The 8,967-nt window shown below is 38.8% G+C and overlaps 1 protein-coding gene across 1 annotated transcript in view; it reads right to left on the minus strand.

The window, feature by feature from the left end:
• The window catches only part of LOC109042210 (metabotropic glycine receptor), a 437,874-nt gene extending 429,526 nt beyond the window's left edge, over positions 1-8,348 (minus strand). Inside the window, exon 1 of the mRNA XM_072300307.1 lies at positions 8,088-8,348. The gene's annotated coding sequence lies outside the window, so the exon portion shown is untranslated. The remainder of the gene's footprint in view (positions 1-8,087) is intronic.
• Positions 8,349-8,967: the final 619 nt, after the last annotated feature.

The following is an 8,967-nucleotide window of genomic DNA, read 5'->3' on the forward strand; positions in this document are numbered from 1 at the left end:
ATGCACATAGTTCCGCTTGGCAGAAATACGTCCTATTCTTCCTTACGAGAAGTCGGATGCCTGCATTATACCAGCGCGGAATCTCCATTTGCGCCGTTATTTTGTTAGGATTTGAATTTTTGTCCGTCCTAACGTTCTTGCAGAGATGATTCTAGGGAATAATTGGATTCCCTTGCTCCCGTCTTCTAATTATTTTTTCCCACTGGAATGATGGCATGAACTCATTAAATTTTCAAACGAGTAGTTTTCTTCAAAAAATCGCCATGGGCTCTTGGTCCCGATGATTATAAATTTATATATAACACAAAAGAATTGCTATGAAAATTCAAGCAGCAAAAATAAAGTTAAATTGGTGCACAAACTGATTGCGGTAGACGCACGGGTCGTATGTTGCACCAAACAGCGTATCTCTTAGAGGGAAAATTGTGCTCATTCGTGTTATTTCCCTCGGTTTTGTGATTTTCAGCTTTATACTGATTTTTAACGCAATTTTGGCTAAAAAATTCCGACTTACTGTCTTAAATTGGTGATAAATTTTGAATAACTAGAATACCATTTTTGCTGTAACAAACGCAGTTCTGAAAGTAACCTTCCCAAGACCCAGCAACTTGTATCTTTTGAGGCTTGAAAGCCGAAAGAATGAGATTACTAGATTTTGGAAAAACGTTTATTTTCCACTTTTCTTCTCCCCCTGAGCCTTTTAATCGTATCTTCATAGACGATCTTATAAAAACAATACATTTTTGGAGAATCTTGATACAGATTGCAGGGGTTTTTAGAGTAAAACTATGGTGGGACTTTCAAAGTATTTAGTTTCACCAAATTGCAAAGTGTTAGCTGCATCACGAAGCTTATGCCCCTTCGTTCTTGATGACTTCTCAAATGATGAAGAAAAGAGGCAATTAAACGCACAAATCATTGAGAGAAGCAATTTGTTTAGCATTGGACATTAGATTCGGTGTAAAACTGAAATTCTCGTGATACTCGTAGACGGGGAACGCTTAGTTGAGCACATTTTCCCCCCGGAGATATATGCAGTTTGGCTGCACTGCACACGTGATGGGTCTAACTGGTCCCGAAATACGTCGGCACGCGGTCGCCTTATTCTCATTGGTCGTAAATATAGTGTTGCACCAAACAGTATATCTCTTTGAGAGTGCGCTTTAATCAGCTTTTCTCGTCATTCATAAAAGTTTCAGTTGTATACTGAATTAAACGCACTGTGGCTAAAACTCGCAAATCTGTTCTCACTTTATGGGTACAAACAGACAAAATAGTACACTTGTTGTAAAATAGGTAGACTATTTTTAAAGGGTTCGGTGCCGGAATGGGTTACTTGTGCGTTGCTCCATTTTATTTTGCATTAAAATTCAATTCTTTCATGGAAAATTTTAGGAATTTTTCGAATCCTGAAGAGATTCATGAAAAATTGCAACTATTCTTGGGTAAATGAATACATTTAAGAGTGAAATTTTGCATCGTTGCAATGCAATTGAGGCCTTCTAGCTCTCCTTAATTCTCTTATTTGTGACGGTCTAGTAGAAAAATTGGTTGAAGATCATTTTTTAAAAGAACAATTTTCATGGTGTCAAAAATTCTTTATTCGAGTTTGCAATAAGAGACTCTCTCGAATATTCTAAAAAATATGTTGCAAGATTGTCAATCCATTTTAGTACCAAAAGAAGGTGTAAAATTACATTCTTATCCAACAATTTTGAACTTGAGGCATGTAATTTGTACTTTAAATAGCTTCTTCTCCAAGCTTTATTCTCAAGGTAGCACATTTTAAAGCGGTACAGTTTTGATTTGGTCCAAAATTCTGGGGCGGTTTTTGTATCAAAAACTTGGTTTAAAAAAACTACTAAATCAATAGAATCAATGAGCAGTTTAAAATTCGTTTGCTTTGAGGTTTCCTTTTTTCGTACAGAAACAATCTTCATCCCCTGCGATAGAAGATAACCCGGCGTTATGAAAACCAAGAGCTTCTTTTAAAGCTTCTTCTTTGCTCGCAAGCGAATTTTTAAAAGTGGTTAGTCAATACGTCATCTATGTATTTAATTTTGTTGGTTAGCTACTTCCGTCCAATAAGAATAAAGAGTCGCAACATAAAGAATAAAGTCTCTCTAAAATTTACATAGCTAGAGTATTTGCATGATGCGGTGGCTGACTAAAGCTCAGCCCTTGAACTCAGAAACACTTCTGTAAATACGAGCGAACTTAATTATGTATATTAGAGACAAGACTTCGCGAGCAACTGGTTTGAAAATTGTCATTGTTGCCCGATGGATTCATTAACATTTTTCAAATCTTCATCTCATAACCGCATTCTCACCACGAAGATTGAGAAAAAGAGGAAAGTCTGAGACTTCCAGTTTTTTTATGACAGGATTTTGAATATGCGGTGCATTCCGTCAATATTTCGTTTTCATTCTATTGCAGCTGTATATTTAAAATTTTGCACTCCAACAACTCAACATCATCACATTAGCAATTAATAAGCTTGGTGAAATAATGTTTCGTGAAGTAAGCGCACTATTTGACTGCTTTTTCCTGATTGTTTCTTCCTATACTGAGATTTGCTATTCAAGAGTTTTCTTTAACAATGTTCTTGTCCCGTTCGCGATTATGAAGATCATGTTCATGATCAAAATGTTGTATGTGAGCCGAACTTGTTATTTACATGCTTGTAATGATCTCATAATTGACAGGAAAAATTTGGACTAAATGGATTACATTTTGCAATAAGGAACCACTATTTCTGGCCCATTTTAGAAACAACATACATGCCATAGGTTTCCCTATGCAGATCTGTGCTTTTATGGGAGAGCCAGAGATAGTGGTTCCTTATTGCAAAATGCAATCCAAATATGTGTAGAGCTCAAATGGATTACATGTTGCAATAAGGAACCACTATTTCTGGCTCACTTTAGAAACAGCATACATGCCATTGATTTCCCGATGCGGAAAGGTGCTTTTACAGAAGAACCAGAGATAGTGGTTCCTTTTTGCAAAATGCAATCCAAATGTTATACCTATTTTCTAGGAATACTAGGAGATACCCTCTTCCCCCCCCCCAAAGCGCTTCGCGCTTAATGCGTTATGCGTTACTCCTATGATTCAAAGCCACCAGATCGGCAATTCTGAGTCAAAAATAATAAACAACCCAGACGATTCTTCGAGGTACCTGCATACATAAATGCAAAAAACGCCACCGTGATAATCTCGTAAAGATACGAGTAAATATTAAAGATCAAATCGTAGTAAGCAGGCAGCTGTAATTCCCAGCGAAGGGAGGAAGTGCATTCAATGCACAAGCGCCATTCGGGAAGCAGGCAGTTTTTTTCAAAGACTCGTAAAAATAAAATAAAATAAAAATGTAAAGAAATAAGGAAAAAGATGAGTCGCCCGCCGCTCTCGGCAACTTGATCCGGTGCTCTCCGTTCGTGACATTTTCCCCTCAAAACACAAAGGTGTAAAATTTAAAAGTATAAGCTTCCAAGAGGTAAAATAATTAAATTAAATACGAGTATTCCGTGTCCATGAGTGTCGCACCTTGCCGGGATTGAGGTAAAAATAAAAATCCCTCGTCGCGAGGAGATCAACCGTGCTAGGGAAGAACGCCGTATGAACTTGCAGACGTTGCCATATCTCTCTTGTTAAAAATCAAGTTTCCTTAACAATTTATGAATATTTTTATATAATTTTTTCACAGAATTGTAACCACAGTTTAATCTAAAGTATCTAATAAATTTAAAGAAAAACATTCAATTTTTTTCTTTTTTAATGAATATTTTGTCGGAGGAAATTTGGCATCGTCTAAATTTTCATACGACGCTTTTCCTTAGCACGGCGGAGATCCTCTCATCGCCGTGAGGCTGTGAGTTTCAGAATTGCCTTGAGGAACGAGGAAACGTTTGAGCTCCACTCTGCTCCGAAAAGAAGCGCATATCCCCGATGGAAATTTCCATCCGGATACGCGGTTTTGTCTCGGCCACGGCGTTCCTGTTTATTTTCTCTGTATTTAAGACGGCTATAACCTAAAAAGAGTAATCACAGTCCCTCTCGTTGGAGCCCCACGCGAATTTTTTCCATTATTCCGTTCAGGGCTCTCTCGGCAGACTTTAAAACGATTAATTTGAGCTTGGCCGCCGCTGGTAGGGAAAAATTGCTCGAGGAGAACACGATGAAGAGTCTCTCCGACCTGGCCAGTCGTAAAAAAACCTCGCATTCATCTCGAGACTCCGATGAGATTCATCACCTGAGGTGCCACCGATTACGCGATACTTTTCTCCGTTGTTCTGGCCTACCCCGCCGCGACATATAGTCATAAAGGTGGCCTTGGCCACCACAAAGAGGCGATTTGATATTACGAAATGCGATGATGGTAGAAGAGAAAAGTTCCTTAGGGGAGACACCCCTTGGTCGCTATGTGACCTGACCTCAGATGGCTCTTTGCGCCGCCGCACATTGGCTGGAGTCACTCAGAGAGGTCGAACATGAAATTTCTGACTAAAACTGCAAATTTTGATGTTTATTTCGTCACACTTTGACTTTGAAGGTGTGCTCCTAGACAAAAATTTTACGAGGAAACCAACGAAACCACTTTTAGAACCTTAAAGTTTTGTGTAAACGGAGTTAAGAGCTCCAAAGTTTCCAAATTTTTTCCGACTTCTTCTATTGACTCGATCCATTGTGCGACGTCATGTCGTCACCTTCCGGCCAAAGTATCACAAGCGCCATGCGTCGTTTCAAAATTCCATTTTATTTTTTTACAGAGCAATTGTTCAACGAGGGTGTCGGAAAATTTCACTGAATTTTCTTTGTGCTGCCAATAAAATGCAGTGAAATTTTCAAAAAGATTCAACCAAAAATTTCTCTGTAAAAAAGTAAAATGGCGGCGGAAATTTTGAGACGTCCACAATTTCACTGCCGTGATGCTCCTGTGGTGAGAATAGTCGTGGTGTGTCTGGAGTTATTTTTTATTATGATGAAGTGATAATGGGAGAAAATAAGAAATTTTCTCATGACGAATGATAGTAATCACTATCTCTTCCCCTTTCATTAACGCACGGCTCCGTTGCAGGAAAGTTACATAACAAGGGAATGAACCTCTTTGATCTCTTCAAGTCTCTTGAAGTTGATTGCAAGGAGAGTGTGCATGCTGTGCATCGACTTTGGCTCTTTTTGCTACGTCGTTTTCCTTATATTTTATGCAATTCTTTCAAAAAATAAGAAACGACTCCGTTAAGTGTACGAGGAAGGATAAATTTTTCTGGCTTTCTCGATGCAAATTATCGGAAACCGGGACGGAATAATCTGCTGATGCGATATTTTCCTACAAGCGCGAGTGAAAATCTGCAGAAACGGTCGAGTGATACATTTAGTTGGTCCGCCCTTTTACTCACAATCAGCTGATATAGTTCGAAATGAGATCTTTGGGCTTCGCACTGCAATAAGACCGCCCACATCTCTGCCCACGTGGTATAACCACAAAGTCATATCACCGTGAAATATCACACTCACTCGAAATGAACACTAAAATTATTATATGATTTCGTTGTCACCCCACTTCCAACTGGACGTATTTATGCTAAAAGGAACTATGTTACACGCAAACCCTATGCAAATAGTTCCTTTTAGCATATATAAGTCCAATTTTCAGAGTAGGCAATACAAAATTTTACATGGCCGCACAGTTGTATCACCGTAAACGTCATGCGTATTCGAAACACGCTTTTCACCGAACGGGAAGAGGTTATTTTAACGCTAAGTCAGTTCGCCTGCAATTTTTAGGGTAGGCAAGACGAGCTCCCACGCGGTCGAATAGAGGTATCACCATAATAAATGGCACGCTTACTCGGAATAAACGTACTGAATAGCTTTTTACTACACACGGACGGACGAGCAGAGCTTACTTTAACGCTAAGTCGATTCGCCTTCAATTTTTAGTGTAGGCAAGACGAACTCCTAGAACCACTTTCCCTCTTCCTTGAGCGCCAGACGTGCGGCCAAAACCAGTAAAACACCTTTTCTAAATACCTTTATTTTCCGAGAAACAGAGAACACATAGCGTACAATAATTGATGATTTCTAGGGTTAGACAATTGACTCTCGCATGGTATTTTCTTCCTCCTTTCGAGGCATCTTTCATCTCCCTGATATTTCCAAGAAAGTTGGTGAAATATTTCTTGTCCGACTGAAGACAGCTCTGCTATTTGAGGAGCGCTTCTATTTATGTAGTGAAAACAAACAAACTCGTAGGTTGCGATCTTACAAACTCCATGACATATATCAATTCATAACTGAAAAGTCAACGGTATCTCTAAATTGTGCACTTCGGCATGAATTTGCTTCGACTATCGGAGAGCGCCTTTTAAATTAAAGCTTCGTGCAAAAATGTTGGTTTTCCTTTGGAAATTAACGTATTGACGAATATTTTGGAACATTCGAATCGGGATGTATGTTTTTCAAAATTTCATAAGGATATGAAACGATAAAGTCAGGAGCTTGAGGGACAAGGCATATAAGTGCAGCTTTTGAAAAAATTGAGATATTAATTATTTCAAGTACAACTTTTCTAAATGCATATTCTGTGAAAAATTCGCTCTCAAATTCCAATTTTTAAGCATCAAAAAGTAGGTTTGAACTTGTTTCCCGCCATACGAATCCGAGTAATTTCGAAACTTCAAACACGTATCTCTTAAAATAGCAAAAACTACACGTATGTGCTTTGTGCTCCAAGCCTTTGAATTAATGTTTCCTACACATATGCTCCTGGCATTGTCATGCACGTGGTGTTTTCCTAAGTTCATGTTTCTCTGGGTTATGGATTTGTTTCTTTACTTGAATCTTCTTAAATCTTATCTCCACCATAAATAACGTCAGCTGAAAACCCCCATTACAAACTAATCTATAAAAAAATTACCGGAGAACAATCCAATTAATCGAATTTAAAAAAGTGAGGCATCAGGGGCATTTCGTTTCCCGGTGAAAATAAATGAGATATAAGAGAAAATTTGGCAAAGAGTAATGCAGTTTTCCTGCTTTTGGTTTGAATGGATTTGGATTGAAAAGAGTATTCACTAAAAAAATACCTAATTAGTCGGATCTAAAAGGGAAACAAAGCTAAGCTTAGTTGTTCCGTGAAAAAATTTGGCAACGAATGATGTAATTAGACTCACTCTCGAAAAAAGGCCATGCTTTTACTTTATTAGAAACGGTCCGAAAACGTACCTTATCAGTCGAAACTAAAAGATCAAGTTATGGCTGAACTTATCGTCAATTGTCTTGTAAAATAAATAAAATAAGGAAGAAAATTTGGCGAATTGCGGCACTATAGGGCTGATTATGATTAGAATGGTCCATTTCTTTTAACTTAATAGAAGTCATCCAAAAACTTTTCTGATGAGTCGAATCTAAAAGACCGACCAATCACTCCAACGACTTAACCAACCGAATCAGCTGAACGTGTTTTTCTTTATAAAAAATGAAACCTAAGAAAAAGGCAAAGTGCAATGTAGTTAGGCTATTGGTCAAAACTGTAATTGAGGGGTTTGACGGACAAGGCGCATAAGTGCAGTTTTTGAAAAAATTGAGTTATTGATTAATTCATGTAAAACTAGTCTGAATGCATATTCTATGAAAAATTCGCTCCCAAATTCGAAGTTTTAGGAATCGAGTGGCCAGTTTGAACTTTCTCTCCACTTTGAGGATCCAAGTAACTTTAAAGCTTCAAACAAGTATGTCTCGAAATCTGCCGTTTACAGCAAGAACGCCGTAACTCCATTGCAAATTTTGTATTTTTCTTCCACATGTACTGTTCTAACACAAGACAATTTAAGTGTGGCAAGGCTTCATTTTTTTAAATTTTGAGTTCCTAATAGTATGCCAAAATCGACTCGAAAAAATGAAAAATGAACACAATTTGTTGGTTTTCTTGAGAAATAGTATTTTGTCAGAAAAAAATAAAAAAAATGTCGAATGGATATGCGGCGTTTTTACATTGAACGGCAGAAATAGCAAAAACTGAACTCATGCGCCTTGTCCTCCAAGCCCCTCGATTAAAACATATTCACGGAGAAACCTACCTAATTAGTCGAATCCAAAAACCACGAACCAGCCAAACGACAATAATACTCCACGAAAATTGAAAAACTGAAAAAATCCTCCGCGATAATCCGTCGAACAAAAAACGGCACAGAAACGGGCGGAAGGATTTAATTTGGCACTGCACTCGCGATGGAATCTCCCGCGGGAAACTCGACGACGCGTAAACACGAATCGCGAATAAACACGGACGCGGAACGCGAGGTGGCCGAGCCGAAAGTCCAAACTTCGGGAAGGTACTGAAGCCCGCGATCGCGAGAAGCCCCGCGGACCCCCTGACTGCGCAGCCGGCCCCGCGACGCCCAGAAACGCATGCGAGCTCCCACCATCCATCAAATCCGCAATTTGCGTGTGCCAGAATTTTTCACTTCGCCCACCGCCATCGCGGTTGTCCCTCGTCCCTCGTGCGGAGGCGGAGTGATTCGCTCGCGGTGGCATTAAACCACTGCAAGGGCAGGCTTTAAAGCATTTTACTGTTTGTTTTTTCATCGAAACTTTTATTTCCGCGGATAACTTTAGACATCACTGGAAAAAAAAAACACATTGGATCTAGAGTCCAGACTCTTGAAAACATTGACAAGAAAAAGGACTCTCGATCCAATCAGATTTAAGCTTAAATCAATTTGATTTGAGCAGAAATATTATTGAGTCTCCCGCTAAGAGGAGATTCCTCTTGAATCAAACGAAAATATGCTTATGTCGAGCCTTGGAAAAAAAGTCTCTTGGATCCAGAGTCTAGACTCTTAAACCATTTGACAGAAATAAATACTCTTAATTCAATCGGATTTTTGCTTGAATCAAAAGGAAATCCGCTCAAATTAAGAGGCTGGGTTTATTATTTAAGCCTAAATCTGATTGAAT

Source organism: Bemisia tabaci, chromosome 5 (assembly GCF_918797505.1).
Source record: "Bemisia tabaci chromosome 5, PGI_BMITA_v3".
In the NCBI taxonomy this organism is placed as follows: Eukaryota; Metazoa; Arthropoda; class Insecta; order Hemiptera; family Aleyrodidae; genus Bemisia; species Bemisia tabaci.